This window comes from Taudactylus pleione, unplaced genomic scaffold, assembly GCF_031769625.1.
Source record: "Taudactylus pleione unplaced genomic scaffold, aTauple2 ptg000116l, whole genome shotgun sequence".
Taxonomy (NCBI): domain Eukaryota; kingdom Metazoa; phylum Chordata; class Amphibia; order Anura; family Myobatrachidae; genus Taudactylus; species Taudactylus pleione.
In genome coordinates, this window is record NW_028284518.1 from 22,149,241 (window position 1) to 22,168,327 (window position 19,087).

Consider the following 19,087-nt stretch of genomic DNA (forward strand, 5'->3'; position numbering starts at 1 on the left):
TGTCACCCTTTGCTTCTCCCCATCATCCACCGCCTCTCGCCAGCGTCACCCTCTGCCTTTCCTGATCACCCACTACCTCACCCTGTCACCCTCTACCCTTTATATACAAAAGGTGGAGAGCAGGTCTGTAACTAGGGTGGTGTGGCCGGTGCCCAGTGGGAGGGCCTTAAAGAGAAACCCATAGGCTTCTATTGGGCAACGCCATCTAAGGATGACGTTGCCCACTTATCCAAGTCCTAGAATGTTGCATTCCGGGGCTTGGTGCATATGAGCAATGCAGTCAAACCCCGAAAAATGCATTTTCTGGGGGTTTACAGCATTTCTGACATTGATGCATCCTGCCCAAAGTGTATAAATAGTAAAATGTAAAACAGGGGATGCATTTTTAGTAACATCTTTTTATTGGAGCAATAAATAAACTAGTTGAGAACAGATACAGGAGTCTAATCACTAACTTTACAACATATTGTACATTGAATTCAAAATATGAAACACTGTAAAGAAACACGACAAGAGGAAATATTTGTAGAAGGGCGCAAATTTAGTGTGCAGGGGGGAGCAGAACACCCTAGCTCCGGCCCTGGTTATACCACTGAGAATACAGCAACACATTGCCTATTACAAGCTAAATGTGTCATCGCTGACCGATCTGTGCATGTGTTCTTGTTATATTCCAATTTATTCTGATTCCTGTTTTTTAGAATTCTTATCCTCTTATATTTTATCCAGCTTTATTTTATTTAGGATTTATATTATGCCATTTTTGAAATGTAAACCAGTTCTCTGCAATGGAACCTAGACATTAGTGCTAAAAATAATGGTGGGTACACACTACATGATATGCTCCCTGAGCGATATCGTGTAGTGTTGTCCCCGGCAGGCTGTGCTCAATGTCGTTCATGACATTGAGCACAGCCGCTGAACGATATCATTAACGATATCGTTCAGCGCCGGGCTCTCTCCCCCATTCCCTGACATGCAGCAACCTGACGAGATCGTCAGGTTGGCCTGCATGTCAGCCCAATGAACGATAATGACGAACGACCCGCGGGAACGCGTGTCGTCATCGTTAATCTTTTTGGGGTTAAAAATGGACGATAAAGTGGACGACTGAACGATAACGATATAGTTATCGTTCAGTCGTCCACTTTATCGCCCAGTGTGTACGCACCTTAACTTATATATTAACAATAAACTAACTTGGGCCCTAGTCTCTACTTCCAGTATCTTCTGTAAGAAATGTTCCTCACACTTGGTTAATAAGCTCATTTCATGGTCATGTTTACCTTCTTTTCAGGTCATTTTACATAATTTGTGTCATGTTGTGATCCCCTCAATGTGGAGCTATGTAATAACAGATCAGTGTTTATAACTGCAAATTTGCAGATTCACCATTATTCTATTATTGCACCTTCTGTATTTCAAGGTGCAGATCTGTTCCATTTTTGTGTTTGAAACTTATTATATTAGTTGAAGAGCAAAAGAGCACTTGGGAAGTGGTTGGCATTTTCCGTCAGAAGTATAGAGAGAATAGCTGATCATGGGCCTGATTCAGAACCGATCGCAGCTGCGTAATTGCACCTGCGAAAATATGCTGTCTGACACAGCTTTGCCAGCATAGAGATGCCCACTACTGCTTTCGCACATCCGTAATACCTCACAGTCCTGCATATACATCGGTAACATCGGCCCCTCATGCACAATTACAGCTGCTCTGACCAGTCACAGAAATTGCAAGACTCGTTGCAGGCAGTGAGTACTCAAGCTACGTATGCTATCGTAGTGACTAATTTATGCATGCCCATGCAACAGCGTTCAAATGGACAGGCACGTCTGCGTTTCTGCAATCTCTCCCCATCACCACCCCCAAACGCTCAGGGCCTGTCAGTCACTCTGCAATGGATTCCTACCTGGGTGCGTGATTGCAGTGCATATGCATGCTCAATGGCTAACAATCGCTGCATACATAGTTGCAATTGTGATCACTGCTGAATCGGGTCCTATGGCCTTTTGCATGGAGGGAAATGTTGTTCCTCTTGCAAAGCAGGAAAGGTCCCAGTAAATGTGCCCTCTCAACTGCTTTATCAGATTTAAATGATCCAACCCCGCAAAATGAATTAGTTTCCCTACTTTAAGGTGCATACACACGGTCAGATATGTCAGATGAACGAGTAAACGATCTACCAAGGATTTGAACAATTTTTGCCTGTATAAAAATGAATGGAATCGTCCAAATCTGACTGCAAACACATCAGATATTGTTATCTGACAAACGGGAATGCGCATCGTTCATCTGACAAACATGTCAGATTTTCCTTCAGATATGAACGATTTTTAAAATAGTTATTGTACAGATCTGAAGGAAAATCTGACAGTGTGTATGCACCTTTAGTGAAAAAGGTGCAAATCTGCTCATAAATAATCCAACTCATTCCCTTGGTCAACATCAGTAAATACAAACATCGTGACTGAGTTCACAATATAATTTTTTTTAGTGAGGTTTTATACTTCTGCAGTTGGAAAAAATGGTTACTAAGGGGGAGATTTATCAAGCCTTCTAAAGATGACAAGCTGAGGTGCTGCATATAGCAACAAATGACATTTTTAGCTAGAGATGGGCAGTTCAGTTTTGGCTCGGATTTCCCTCCAAGTTCGGACCTCAGAACAAGGCAAAATGTCATCTCCTATGAACATCTGTGCCAAGATGTCCATGAAAGATGCAGTAGTGCCTTTTTCTGAGGTCCAAACTTGGCGGGAATATCTGAGCCAAAACTGAACCGCCCATCTCAGATTTTAGCTATTATTTTATATAATGTTCTAGGTAACTAGAACCTGCTAATGTCAACAACTCCACTTCTCCTCTTTAGAAGGCTTGATAAATCTACCCCAAAATATTGCCCCTTGGCTGGTAAAGGTAAAGTACTCATGTTCTACAATAAAGGAGGAGGAAATGTAAAATTTTGTTTGAAAGTCCCTTTTCATAAATGCTTACTCCTGCCCTTTCCTCCCTGGCTGTGTAATGCTTGGTACACACTGCCCGATATATCGTTTGTACAGCAGATGACCAAAATATTGTACACACAATACATATGTGAAAGACGTCAGCACAGCAGATACAATATATCAGAAATATATATCTTTTACATCTGCTTGTGCACGCACATGACCAACCGATATGCTGGTCACAGAAATCAGTGATAATGACATCACAGCTGGTTCTTCTGCCCATATCGGGTGGCCGATTGGTAAGGGTGTATGCACAGGTCATTTGTGCATAACCTTGCCAAATTGTTCAGGTCTGCCAATCTAGTGATTTGTCATTCAAGTGTGTACACCACATAAGAGACTTCTACCAGAAACCCTTACAGAGAAACAATGTATCTATTACTGTAAAAGCCTGCCCTGTTTTGGCTTTTGTAGGCCACAGACTTTCTAATCTGGAAGCCGGCGGTTGAAATGGCAATCGCCGAAATCCCGACATTGAAAGCCCGGCATGGGACTAAACATACGCGTCTGAATACAGACGCTTATCACTAGCCCCACGCCGAAATCTTGACGCCCGGCATACCGAACGTAGGTAAGCCGGGCATTGGGAGCTCCTAGCCACGTGGTCAGGTTTATAGGGTAAGTTTTAGGTATGATATACACAGGTGCTTTTCATGCATACATGGTACATTACACAAATTAAAGTCACGTACCCAAAATATCCATGGTAGTGCTGGCCAGTCCATGGAGAGAGCACGATGCACCAAGTATATAGCTTTAAGAGCTGCTAATTAATATGTTTTCTATAGACAGAACACGCATGCCTTGCTTCTAAAGCTGGGTACACACTGGAGCAATGCCGAGCTGATTTGCTGTTTCGTAACGACAAATCTCATGCCTACCCTCCCGAATATCGGGTGCTGCTCCCGACCCCCCGGAAAGGCAGGCAAGACTCCCGGCTACCGCCCCCCCTCCCTCCCCTCCCCACTACTACAAGAAACCCCCACAGCAGGGGCAAGATGACACGATTCATGCTGAATGGCGTAATCGTGGCTCCGCCCCCATGCCCCACAATGCCAATATTTTCTGCATTACGAAGAGGGGCGGAGCCACGGTGACGCGATCACGTGGCCCGCCCCCAAAACCACGTCATTACCTGGCCTCACCCCCCGCTGTGCGCAGACATTCAGCTCCCTCCCGGAAGGAGGGAGCTGAATGTTGGCAAGTATGTCTAGAACTACAGTAAACCTACAGTTCTCCTTCGAATGGTGAATACAGTTTAACACTGCATTCTACATATAGTTTTCAAGGTACAATGAAATGGATTTACTAATGATTAGCTATACACCCAGTGCCCACTTTATTAAGTACACCTTTCATCTTTTGGTGATCCTGTGCCCACTGTAGCCTCAGTTTTCTATTGAAAGTAGACAGGAGTGGAACCTAGTGTTGTCTTCTGCTACTGTGGCCCACTTCAAGGTTTAATGTGCTGGGCATTTAGTGATTCTTTCTGCATTCTACTGTAGTAATGCATGGTTATTGGAGTTATGGTTGCATTCCTGTCAGCTTGAACCATTCTGGCCATTCTCCTCTGATCTCTCTCATTAGCAAGGCATTTGATGCTATATGATTGGCTGTTAAAATTTTTGCATTGAGCTGCAGCTATACGATAGGCTGCTTATATATTTGCATTAATGAGCCAATGAGTACTGTGATTTAAAACAACAAGATTACCAAAAGTACTGTTTTCCAGACCAGTAGGCTCAGCTTTTTATTCTTAACTGACTTTTTCCTCCCCAAAACGGCTTAGAAATTTTTTTTTTTTTTAACTAAAGTTTAAAAATATATTTATACACACAAACCATAATTTATAGAATATAAAATATATGTTATAATTTGTTGAAAAAGGAATATATAAAACATGCCTAGGGGCTCGAACCCCCTCGTGTCCATAGGCCTCAAATGTACACTTACCTCACCCCCCTCCACAATGACAATAGATCACATGGGGCAGTACTTCTCCCCCTCTCACACATGCAGGGATAACTGATGATCAGTTTACAATTGCTGCAGCAGATCTTTGCACTTGCAGAGATCAGCCAAGGAGTACAAAGTTCCCCTCCTCGCACTTTTGTCCCTGACTCCAGAATTCCGTTCGCATAGCATTCTGGGGCAGGATACCGGCAGTGATGTCGCGGTTACAAAGTACTGCATCACTGCATGGGGGACCGGGGAGTCAGAGCAGATCCGTTCGGCCCATGTGTGGAATGGATCTCCTCTTTAAAAAGGCAGGCAATGCAGTGGGGCGGCGCGGCCACGTGGGATGCAGCCTCAGCTAAAGCACAGCTGGCTGCGGTCGCATCCTATGTGACCACGCTAGTTAATTAAATGTTCCAGCAACATTGCAAGTTTATCCTCATAACCCGTAGAGGTGCACAGGAGAAGTTTGCGATGTTGAGCTATTGTAAGGGGCATATATGTAGGCAGCTGAACATTGCCGTGATGTTAGGTGGCACGTAATCCTGGAGTCAATAGGCCCCTTTATGTGTTAATTGCAGCTGTTACTGTAAGCACAAAAACAATAAAATGTCCACTGTTCAATACAGATGTTTTCTAGTTAGAATTTAAAATGTTTATACTTAACCTCCTTTCCATGTCTATCATATAGTCCCATATCTAAAACCAGAATTACTGTATAAACTTCTGTAAATCTGGTAACCCTGAGAATGAAGACTAAGAAGGGGTGAATAAACTAGAGTGATTAAAGAGGTGACTAAGCTAGGGAGTTTAGAAAACTGCTGCTATAAATCTAGTAAAAGGTCAGTGCAGTCACACCCAATAAGATAGTCGTGTCATAAAAGATGTAAATAACATACGATTCACACAATTCAGCGCTTATGTTCTACTTTCTATGAAAATATATAAAAACATGCATTGCATAGTGCAGAGGATCCCAAACTCAGTCCTCAAGCACCCTAAAGGGGAATACACACTTGCCAATATTTTGGATGACTGAAAGATAACGATTTCGTTATCGTTCAAAATATCGGCTAGTGTTTATGCTAAAAAAGACCAGCGATGCACGCTCCCACTGGTCGTTTACGATAACCCCAGTCGGATGTACATGCAACCCAATCTGGGGTTATCGTAAGCGATGCCATGCTGCTGAATGCAGTATGGCCCAGCATCTTAAACCCCCACCCCCCAATGTCGTACATCGCTGGTCGGCATCCTGCCGGGCCCGCCGAGTACAATATCACCACATACACACATCGTATAGTGTGTATGCGGCTTAACAGTCCAAGTTTTAAAGGATAGCCATGCTTGGGTACAGGTGACTTAATAAGTACATCAGTCTGATTAAACCATCTATGCACAGCCATTAATAGCCTAAAGGTGAGTACACGCTGGATTATTTTTATGAACGATAACAATATCATTCAATGATATATGATTCAAATCGTCCAGTGTATATGAACTTAACAACGAACGATGCGCGCTCCTGATATCCCCAGTCGACTGTACATGCAGTCCAATCTGGGGATACTGTATAGCATAGCCCCGCTCGGCCCACCTCCCCCAGCCGATATCACTCAATACACACATCGTCCAGTGTGTACGGGGTTTAAGAATCTGGACTATTAGGATGCCTTGAGGAGAAAGGGCCTGATTCAGACGCGCTCGCAAGCGGGTCGATGGTGGGCAAGTGCGCATGCGCAAGCCCCGTAGCGAGTGAGAAATCACTCGCTCCGGGGCTCGCAACAAAACGGGGCGGCTATCGATGCCCCGTTTTGTAGGCGGGGTGGCTGAACAAACTGAGGTGTTTCCGAAGGAACGCCTGCCGTTTGTGGGCGGCCCTACTGACATCACGAGTGATGTCAGTAGTGGACTTCCGAGACCTGAAACCCTACCACAGGGTCTCCTCGCAAGCACACACACACACACAAATTGACAGCGGAACTCTCAGGACTTGAAAAAATAAGACTCACGACTTCAACGTTTCAGTCGATTGGACTTTTATCAAGAACAGCACAACGTGATATCAAAACATACCTTTATACCCCCAAACATCCCATAATGTGAACGTGCATCCTGCCTTGCCGTCCACCAAGTGAATGACGTCACTCAGGAGGGACCGGTGCATACATGGTAACGCGGCCGCTCAGAACAAAGAACGCCACTAGAGGTTGCCGTGGCAACCCGGTTCTGAGTAGCGGTCGCTGGAAGCTAAATGATACAGTAGAGAACATCCAAACAGCAATACATAGGGTACATGATCCCAACATATGGTCTTTATGATCATGGTAAATGCGTCAGTGTCAGAAATATAAAAGTAATAAATATATGTGAGCATGAATGCCCGGGCAGGTAAGTAAATAAAATATGGTACAATACAGTAAAGTGTGACCCAACAAACAGTGTGCAAAAATAAAAAATGAGAAAGAAAAAGATATGCAAACAGTGTTGCATAGGGCAAAGAAATACTATAAGTACAAGCCGCAGGGAAAGGAAGTACACATACCTTAAAAGGTATAGATGTAAAAAAAAAAAAAAAAACAGAGGACATGGGTACATAATGTGATGACCCTGTACAGGTGGCACTGGATAAATGTAAATATAACCAACAAATAGTATGTAGCCATAACAAAAAATGGGACCATAGTAAAAGATAATATAGATGTGTCCACAGTAACACAACTGCACACTCACTGAGGAATAAAGCAACCTGGAGCTGAAGTTAATCTCGGAAGTTGCTGTGCGTCATAGAAACATGCATATATATCATAGTAAATTAGAGGATAAGGGGGACACAGCACATGGGGAAAACATGGAAGACAAAAGTGTTGGCTGAAGTGCAAATAAGGATAGTGTCAAGTTACAGCACCAGGTATTCCAAGGTGGTCTCCCATCCAAGTACTGACCTGGCCTACATTGCTTAGCTTCAAAGATCAGATGGTATAAGGCGTGTCCAGTGTAGAATGGCAGTAAACATGACATAAATAATCCAGAATGTATGCACGGCCGATAGGCCCACATACCTTGCTGAACCACAGAGGGTAAGAAATACCCAGTATGTGCTGAAGAGTGTAATATATATATATATATATATAAATAATTTTACAGGGCTTCACAAATCCTGGTCGCCAGGACGACCAAGTTTTCAGACCTGGCAACTGGACTTTGCACCGAAGAGAGAAAGCCCTTAGAAGCTCTGGGGATCTCAGAAATAAGTTCAGCAGTCCCAGTATATCCTGTGGTCTCTGGGTCTCGGCATCTCCAGCGCGCCGGTATCTGGGTCTCGGCATCTCCAGTACAGCGGTCTCTGCATTCCGGTATCCCTGCCTTTCTCAGGTCCCAGACTCCTAATTCCTCGGTGGTCACAGCAGCTTTGGCAGAACCAGCGGTCCCAGGCATCCCCAGTGAAAAATAAGAGCAGCAACAGCAATCCATTATGGTAAGACACATTGCTTCTAGTTGCCCCTTTACATCAAGCCTCCATCCTGACACCTACTATCTTGGCCTCCTGCGGTGCCTTATTTGGTCCTGAAGCCACTCTGATGATCTGTTCAGCTGTCCTCCTCACCCCTCTGCTGGGCTTTAAAGTTTACTTAGTCAAATAATCTACTGCAGACATTTTATTTTAAGGTCTTCCCCTTATAAAAGTTATTAATTGGGGACCCTGCTGTGTGGCATGCTATGATTTGGCAGCCCTACTGTGTGGCATACTATATATTGGGCATCAGAGATAGGCATGTGGCTTGGTTTGATGGTGTGGTGGTTATATGGCATGTTGGGAGGTCTGAGGGGCATTGAAGTTGCTTGTTTGGTAGTGTATACAAGGTTTCATATATTTTGGTTGTGGACGATTGTCTGGCTCCTAAATTTTTAAGCTGCCTCCTAGATTTTAGAAAAAAAATTGTCGAGCCTTGTTATATTATATACACAAACGCCAATTACCCCCCACGGGGAAATGCAATAAAATTTTCCCCGTGTAGTAAAAACAGTGGTTAACTTGCGCTGAGATAATGATTCAAGGTTAACTGCAGAGTCAATGGGTTCCCCCGCACGCTAACCCCCAGAGATGATGCATTTTCTCTGACTTTTTCCTCACAGCTCCTGAAGCGGCAAGGAAAATTCCACCTCTGTAGTTTAAAGCGTGAGCAAAACCGGCTAACTGAATCTCCCGACGCCTGTAATAAGCCGCTAATTGGATTCTCCCCTAAGAGTGCTTTGAGTTTCCAAATCCTAGCTAGAATGTCAAAATGATTAACTAAGTTTATTGCAGTATTATGAACCAGCTTAGGGCCTGATTCAGACCTGGACGCAAGTGGGCGTTCGCTCGTTCGGCGTACGAGCGTAAAAATGTAAAATCAAGCGCACGCTCGTATGTTCGCTAGCAGCTAATCTTCCGCCCCACAGTCTCCCAACCCCTCTTCTAGCTAGCGAACGTTCTAAATAGCAACCGTCCGTCTCCTCTTTGGTTGCAGGGAACGCTCGCACAAGTCAATTCCGGAAGTGGTCCTGTCAGTTTTCGATTGCCTGTTATTTCATTCAGGAAACATACTTGAATCGATTAATGGCAGTCACTATATTACCTTAATTGGTATTCACATGTTTGCAATCCTTTTTTTCAATGTCAATAAACTTTATTATTGTTAGTGTGTGTCATTGATTCCGCAGAATACGTACGGTTGGACCAAGGGGATGGTTGTTCAAAATTAAAAGTTGGTTTGAATGCTACTATTGTTTTGCGTTTTTTTATATGCAGATTTTTCATCTTTTTTATTAATATTTAAATTAGCTTACGCATGTCACTGCATCAAGCCTATCATAACTCACATTATATTTGTGAGGGTGTAGGTCACATGACTCATACAATAACCAATAGAATGCTTTCTGTTAATTTACAAAGTACATTAGCCAATCATATTTTTTCTAGGCCCTTTATTAAAACTGTTTTGTGTAAAAAAAATCATTGCCATCATGAGAGCCGCAGCTTTTTGCCGAAGAGAACTCCTGGTCCTCACTGATGTGATGGACCGGAGATTAACGTACTCCACGGGCCCCATCACTAACCTCCGCAAGCAGCGTGCCTACGCGGAGGTGCGGCGCCGTCTGCATAGGATCGGATTCCGCCGAAATATCGGACAGTTGGAAAGGCGGTGGTCCGATCTCCGGCGCCGATCCCCACGCCTGTTGGACATTTTGCGTCAGCAAATCATGGAAAGTAAGGGTTTGTTTTAATAATATTTAAAATGTAAGCATACCTGCGTGTGCATGTTTCCCGTATAGCCCTGTTTCTTTATTTTGGAAATACCTGCGTGTGCATGTTTCCCGTATAGCCCTGTTTTTTTTTTTCGGATTTTTGAGTTTAAATTTTGGATTCAAAATTTAAAATATGTAATAATCTACATTTTTCAACATCATTTAGGGGCTGAGCACAGACTACGACGTCTCCAACGTCGGGCTCGTCCCCTCTCCCCCACCCAAACATCCTCTCCCCACTCTTCCCCAAATTCCCCCTCCGCCCCAGACCTTGCAGACCGTGAGGCCCCTCCCTCTCCTCACATTCCTATCCCTCCAACTTTACCCTCCCCTCCACCCCCCCCCTCTCTTTTCCTCACCCTCAACGTCTTCCCAAATCAACCCTCCTCCCTCCGAGCAGCACTGGCCCACCTCTGAAGAGGAAGATTTCGGGGCACCTGGCCCAGGCAGCATTAGGCCCGGTATGTTTCCCTTTTAAACTATGGTTGCTTTTGCATTTTTTGGTTTTTGGGTGATGTTGTCCTTTTGCCTGTGCAGTTCAAAATTGTAAAGTAGTTCTAATGTTTTGGATATATATCTTTGTGAAACAATGCCTAGGATGTTTTCCCCTTACACTTTTGACATGTCCAAACACTCATACTTGTGTCTTTCTTGTTTACGGTAACAACAAATGTAGTATTTTTGCGTAGTTGTAACTCTCTTTTATGTTTTGTCCAAATAATTTTTGTCTTTGTTTTTCCACAATCTTTTCGTTTGGCATTCATTTTGTTTGGTTGTTTTTTGGTGTCATCTTTTTTTGAGTAGTCTGTTTTTTTAGTTGTTTTCTCACATATAAATTATGGTGTCATTTTAGTAATCCGCTAATTTTTTTGACCCACAGAGGACCAGAGGCGTTATGAAGACATTTATGCAGGATTGCAGATTATGAGGGGCCATGTAGTTGGGCTGCTTGTGGCGTTGGATCACATTTTGGCGCGCCAGCGCCACTAATTTTTTTTTTTTTTACACCTCCAAAAATGTTGTAAAAAATAAATTATATTTTGGTTTATTTAAGTCTCATTCCTTGTGTGTCAATTTTAGATTGGTGAATCTTACATAAGTCTACTATTTGTCCATGTTTTTTAAATAAATGTAAATGTGTTTGTCGAAAGCTCAAGTAAGTATGTAAGCTTGCACATTAAACACATAACAATACCAATAGGTTTGGAGAAGTAACCTCAAAATGTGAAGATTGTTTGGTGTGGGTAATGTTACATTGAAAGCTACCTGCTTAGGCCTACAATTGCAAACATACTGATTCACCATAATACCTTTGGTGTTTGTTTTTAGCAACAAAGCAGGGTACTAAACTTTTCCAAATAAGAAATTACAGTATTAGGCATTAAGCAACTTTGCATTTTTAGAAACAGGTTACACTTGGTTGTAATTTACGATGGAAATGGTTGGTGAACGTCAAATAAAATTTTAATGCACACAAATAACACCAAGTGAATACACACAATAATTTCGAAAAACCAAACCACACACACAAGTTAAAAGTCACACCCAAAACCCCCAAAAAAACACAATCAGGAACTGTTTGAAGTAGCATGCCAACATGAATCCACAAATGAGGAGAAGAAATCATTGTTCCCGAAGTTATATCCAATATGTCCACATAAAGTCATTTGTGTTGATCAGGTAGTAGGCATGGTTTTTTATGGTTATTTTAGGAAATAAAAAGAAAAAAAAAAAACTGTTAAAAGTGAACTTTAAAATATTACATGTCTACATTGTGGCATTTTTAAACATTATGAGGAAATAATTACCTAAAATATCTGGCCACAACTTCATCGTGTATGGCCCCCCCACATACTGACCTCCAACCAACCTCGGGGGGGCCGTCCTCAGGCAAGGCATCCTCTGGCTGCATTGGGACACCACTCCTTATGGCGATGTTGTGAAATATACCACACAGGACCACAATTTTCAAAACCATATCCGGCAAATACATGAGGTCGCCACCAGAGCGGTGGAGGCATCTGAATCGGGCGATACAGCACTCCACCACCTGCCTGGTGGCTGTAAGTGCGGAATTATACTCACTTTGTGGCCCTGGTGTGGGAACCAAATAAGGAGTGAGCAGCCAGGGCGTGCAAGAGTAAGCACTGTCTCTTGTGAAAAAAACAAAACAAACATCAGGACCATTGTGTTACAAGCTTTGCATTGGTTTCAACAGAAGGTGTCAACTTACCCAGAAGCCACGCATCACCAGCTTGTAGGTTGTTTAATTTGTGCCAAATCCCTGATTGCCGGATGACGAAGGAATCATGTGCACTGCCGGGGAATTTGGCATTCAGGGACAGGATCTGGAGGGAGGCATCACATACCACCATTACATTCAGTGAATGAAAGTGCTTGCGGTTCCTAAAAATAGCCTCCAGCCTTGCTGGAGGCTGAAGTGGTATGTGAGTGCCATCCACAACCCCTATGATGTGTGGGAAGCCAGCTATTTGGTAAAAATTCGCCTTCGCCACATTAAGGTTACCCATATCCAATGGCATTTGAATAAAATGATGGAGGTGTTTAAAAAGGGCCTCCATCACTGCCCTCAGGATCCTTGAAAAGGAGGATTGGGATATTCCCGCAACTACTCCCACAGTGGTTTGAAAGGATCCTGAGGCACAAAAATGTAACACCGACATTAATTGACTAAGTGGTGGTATTGCTGTAGGACTGTCAATTTGCCGTTCAAGATCACTCTCTATTAATGAGAGTGTCTCTATGATGATTTGGGGCGGCAGACGGTATCGCCGTAACACATCATCTGGCACTCCAAAAAGGGTGACACGTGTTCTATATATCTGGGGCCTTGCACGCCTACGAGGCCTACGCCTGGGACGAAGTTGAGGTTGGTCGGGTTCTGAAACCATGGCCAATATAATACGACCAACATCAACCTGAAATGGTAAGCCAGGTAATTATTGTTTTAGACAAATGTGTTAAGAAAAATATACTTATCTTTTCTCAGAAATCCAAAGATGCTTACAGGCCTGGGACGTGTCATATGCAGAACACCCTACATTTCAAAAGTAGAAAATATGTTTAAGATTCATTAAATAAAATATGATTGTAAACAAATTGTTTTCGTGAAAAAATAAAGAAGGGAGCACACATTAGTTCAGAAAATACTACGCTACATTTAGTGTTAAGACATGATTTTACACTGAAAATTAAAAAAAAATTAGTTTGTAAAATAGTACACTACTTTTACAGTTAAATCAAGACACATTAGTTCGCAAAATAGTATGCTACTTTTACAGTTAAAACCACTCAAACATTATTTTGCTAAATAGTACGCTACATTTAGTGGTAAGACATGATTGTTCCACGAAAAAAAAAACATTACTTTGCGAAACATATGCTAAGAACAACACATCTAATTTGTAAAATCATGAAAACAAAAACACTTACCAAAAACAGACAAATATCCCAAAGTTCAAAAACTTCACTGGGGCAATGCCAAACTAACTGTAAACAAACAAACAAAAAAATTAAACACATTTGAAAACTATTTACTATTTTTTTTTACGGTGGTTTTTGACAATACTTACTCCAAAAATCACCCAAAAATAGCCAAAAAAAAAAAAAAAAAAAAAAACAACGGAAAAGAAAGAAGCTAGAAAAAAAAACAAAATATCGCTCCGAAAATGTCCTCCTTCTACTCACTAAGCCTCTAAACCACTCCAACGCCAAACCTCCAACAAACAACATGCCACATCGACTCCAGTCACACCAAGCCATAAATAGTCTTTATTTTCCCGCTCAAATTAAGGACGGACAATAGGAGCACACAGTCAATGATGCGGCCGAATAATGCTGACGCATGTATAAAAACGTCACTGAAAAGCCAAATCGGTCTGCTGTAGTGAGACCTGAAAGACCAAAATGACTACAGAGCAGCAAAGCAGTGGCCAAGAGGTGCCAGTTAAGTATTTCTCTTTTTTGGGCAAAAGGATTCTGTTTAACAATAATTTGGGGAACATTTTACATTATAAATTTTAATCCCATTTTCAAAAAAGGTGTTGAGGATGCCATGGAAGAAGCTGCTGGGCCTAGTAGGCCAACTAAACAAAAAAAAAAAAAAAAGGCTGCAACAATTCACAAGAAAGGAGATGGAGGTTTTGGTGCAAATGTGCAATGACAACCTGCCACAGGCAGCAAGGAATATGGGTGCAAGCCAGAAATGGAAAATGTGGGATGACATAGCCAGTGGTGTCAATAGGGTGGGTGATTGTGAACGTTCAACCAGGGAGGTCAAACGCCGGTACGTAATAACTACATTTTAGTAAAAAGTGTTTACAGGTCCAAATACTGCAGGAATAACGCCAACTTTTTACCCCACAGATGGAGCGACTTCAAATATCGTCTTAAGCAAAAACTGGCTGATAGGGCTAGGCATGCAGGGGGGACAGGTGGGGGTCCCACCCCTGTGTCACTGGAGCTCACAGATTTGGAGGAGATGGCCCAGGGGTGTGTGCAGGATGAGGAGGTGTTTGGCGTGTCGAACATGGATACCGACATGCCTGACTTTGCGGCTCCTCATGTTGCCTCAGGTAAATGTTGTAATGTTAACAACCCAGAAATGTGTGTGGGACAATATCTAGATTACAATGTTACTCTTTTCTCTTTTTTTCACAGAGACACAGGCGGATGAGTCTGCTCCAGAGGGGAGCTTTGGCCGCAGAATTTCTGCTGCCTCTGCAGGGGAGGAAGCAGTAGATCTGACTGGGGACCCTGTGGCAGACAGTTCAGGGCATTCCCCCTCGCAGGCAGTGGGCCTCCTCACTGATCTCAATATTAAAACGGATCAGCAGACCGAGATTCTGCTGAGGATGGACGCCAGTCTGCTACGGGTGGCGGACTCCCTGGAGCAAAGTGCTGCGGCCAACGTGACCATTGTTAAGGCCCTGGTGGAAAATACTGGGGCCAACGTGCGAATAGCAAATGCCCTGGAGCAGCTCGTTCGCCAGCACATGTTGGAGCCGGCCTCCCTTCCTGCCGGAACATCAGGACCCCCCACCTCTGGCACAACAACAGCCATCCCTCCAAATGTGCCTAGCCCTATGCCTAGTCCAGAGGCCACAACATCTGCCTCTGGCCAGGCCAGCAGAAGGACATCCCGGACCTGTTCAGGCTCCCTCCCGACCCCGGCAAAACGGGCCAAAAGGCGATGACAGCACTGGCTAATTTTCCCACAATCCTTCTCAGTGTTTGCCCCAGATTCCTTATTGCCCAAAACCTCCCTCTCCTTTCTTGTGATTTTTTTATTAATTGTGTTGTTTGTGGATTTCAAATGCCACTTATTTTGTTTGTGTGTTTCTAAAATAATTTGTTATTTGTTTTTACGTTATTAAGTTTTTATTATTTCCCCCAAATTTTAAAAAAATAAAAAAAATAAAGTTGAAAATCTGCACAATTCTATTGTTAATTTATTCAAAAACTGGTTAAAAGGTAATCCCGCAAACAACATTACAAACAATACAACGGAAATCTAAACATTATTTTAGAAAAAAAAAAAACCAAGGGTTAAAAACAATTTATGAGTTTTAATTAACACTTAGCAAAAAACAAAAGGACGATTGTTTTCTTGGCCCCTAAAAAATGAAGAAAAACAACAAACCTGCCTACAATATTGTTGCCCTAAAAAAAAAGAAAAGAAAACAAATTTGGCAAAAACACGCAAATGTCAAATAATTGATTGTCTAACCCAGAAATTAGCAGCTGAGTAGTTCACCTGCGTACGGTTTTTTGCTAGTAAAAAAAGGCTATTGGCTAAACACCTTACAAGCATTTTTGCAATTCAAAACTGATTGTTTTGAGGCCTCAATTGATAAATCGGGAAACCATCGATGAGCCTCGGGAAGAACGAAGAGACCATCGTCATTGCGGTAGAGAATACCAGACCACAAGCTGAACGAGCAGTTTTAATGGAAAGTGGATCAGACAGTGACGTAACACTTGTTCCGTTCACATCAGATAATTTATGTACGCCCAAAAAACGCCTCGACACGCCTGCGTTTTCCCATCTCCACCCCCATCACCGCCCCAAAACGGACAGTTCTGTCAATCACAATTGACATGTCACTTCCTGTTCGCTATTCGACGAACGACTTAAAAAATGATCGCAATCAGCCGTACGCACATGCGCACTGTTACACCGACGCATGCGTGGTTTAACAACATCGGATGACTACGAGCGTACGACCGCTTACGAGCGGCTCTGAATGAGGGCCTTAGATCCAAGGCAGAGAGTTACATTCAACAGAAAGAGAAGATATGGCAGTGATTACCAAGCAGTATGACACTTGTGCATTAGGATACAAGGTTGGACATGTCAGAAGAATTTTTGGGTTATAAGAAAAATACATTCGTTTAGGATGTGTAGTATGATTTGTACAGGTATTTTAAGTATATTTTAATTGTGCATGAAACCAATGTGTAGTCATTCATTTGAATTTTCAAATATATAGATTTTATACCTTGCACTCTCTCCCACCAAAACAAAAACAAATGGGCTAAAGAAATGGCCTTCATCTTACGGCCCAAAGGTGAAGTTATCAGTTGCCACTATGACTATTCAGAGGGGCTGGCAACAGTAAAGGTGCCCACACACATAGCGATCTGCACACGATCCAAAGATGTGTGCGATTTCCCCTGAACTCTTCCCCGGCAGTCCTACACACGATTTGGAGTAAAAAGCATCCAATCTGACTTAAGATCTATCTTGCATCTTAACTTTTTTTTTTTTTTTTCCAGTGCATCGGGTCCCAGATTGTCAGAACTGCCCTACTGCACGGCAGATCTGACGATGCGATGTGCGACCAGCGGGGACTCACGATTTACTCTCAATTTGGCCATATTTTACACGATCTGTTGTTCCAATGTGTCAGAATCTGCCAGATCGGGTAATATATCGCTGTGTGTGGCCAGCATAACTCTTTACTGTGAATAGATACAATGTATGCTAATCCCAGAACTAGAATGTTCTAATGTTTGGTTTTCTGATCTCTTCTATCTACTGCTAGGTGGACGTCCCTGCCAATTTTTACACAAAACGTGAATAGATGTGCATGTTCAGTAGTTTGACAGATTAATATTTTTAGACTGGTAATGAGACTGTTGTAAGAAAGAAAAAGAAATAGGTTGTACCCTATAATTTGCACTATATACTGTAACGGAGGAAGGTGTATGCTTCAAATTAGAAGGAAACGCTCTTCTTTAAGGTGCCCATCCACTAGCAGACATGAAAACGACTGCATGATTACAACATTGTAATCGTGCAATCGTTTGTCAGTCTGTGATGAGCCTGCACTGAACGAGCAGTCGTTCAGTGCATGCTCATCAATCATCTGCAAACATGCTCAACCTGACGTTATCGATGATAGATGTCTAAACGACCAGCGGGCATGCGCATCGCTGGTCATTTTAGACATTTCTGCAAACGATTGAACCATAACGATCATTCAATTGCTCAACTTAATCATCTAGTGGATGGGCACCTTTAGCATTTTTGCGCCTACCACTTAATTGTGTGGAAAAGGTTCACGTATCTTGAAATTTACATTTCTCATCATCCAAAGCAGATTCATTGTTTCCATTTGTATATAACATAGGGACTGCATTGTTGAAGTTGCCTTTGAGATCAAGTTATTCTGAACGGGATGTAGTTTGAAAGCTGATTGTCTAAATCCCGACCGCCGGCTTCGAGACGTTCTAATCCCGGCATGGTACTAATGACAGGCGTCTAAATCTAGACGCCTGTCATTAACCAGACGCCGGAAGACCGACGCCTGGCATCCCGATCGAAGTGATGCCAGGCGTGGACAGCCGCAGGGGTTTTAGGGTTAGGGCTCCCGGGGGAACTTGGGGTTAGGCACCCCCGGAGGGGGGTTAGGCACCCCCAGGGAGAGGTTAGGGTTAGGCAACCCCCCGGGGGACTGAGGCGTACGCGGCGGGGAAGGGGGGGGGGGGGGTTAGGTTTAGGCACTTAGGGGGATTAGGGTTAGGCACTTGAGGGGGCGGGATTAGGGTTAGGCACCCCTAAGGGAGTGTTAGGGGGAGGAATTAGGTTAGTGATACTTACCTTAGGGACGATCGGGATTTTCACCCTTGCCGGGCTGCCGGAATTTGAACCGCCGGACATGCGTCCAACAATAATACCTACTGCACCCTTCTGAACAAGTTGGTTGCTTCCATGAAGGTTGTACAGTTTGCACACACCTTATATACCCAGGAGGATTAATAAAAAAAAAAATAATACATGATGATGTTTGCCTTCAGCACTATTGTACTATTATGCAGAAGATAAGTATGATAGAGGATATTGCAATGAAAATGCTAATAGTTAATGGTCAATCTTCTGATTTCTATCCATATGTTGATTGCAAATCAACTGCATTTAATATTATGGCTACTTTAAATCCAATGTACAATACCGACAACTTTTTTAAAAAAAGCCACTTAGTTAATATGCTTCTGTTTGGTGTCTAAGACCACTTATAGAAATATAGAATTTACTGGCAGTAAAAACAGATATATGTCTTTTTCCCCACAAATTATGTAGTCACAATAGCAACATACTGGACTTGTGCATTAAGTATTTTACTATTTAAGTCCCCATCAAAACTGCAGGCAGACTATTCCAAGGACCTATTCAGCCTTCTGTTAATCATAAAAAATATTATGATGTTTTTTATTCCTTTGTCTTAAACTCCTATTAATAATTTTGGTATATTTTTATCATATCGCAACTGTTCCTTCTCTGGTCCAAGCTTTAAATGTCCAGCCCTTTAAG

The 19,087-nt window shown here is 42.7% G+C and overlaps 1 protein-coding gene across 4 annotated transcripts in view; it reads right to left on the bottom strand.

Moving 5' to 3' along the window:
• The window catches only part of LOC148524821 (serpin B6-like), a 75,375-nt gene that overhangs the window by 50,341 nt on the left and 5,947 nt on the right, over positions 1-19,087 (bottom strand). Inside the window, exon 1 of one of the 4 annotated variants that reach the window (XM_088471732.1) lies at positions 12,485-12,792. The exons of the other annotated variants lie outside the window; for them this stretch is intronic. The gene's annotated coding sequence lies outside the window, so the exon portion shown is untranslated. Of the gene's footprint in view, positions 1-12,484; positions 12,793-19,087 lie in introns of those variants that run through there. 4 annotated transcript variants of the gene reach the window in all.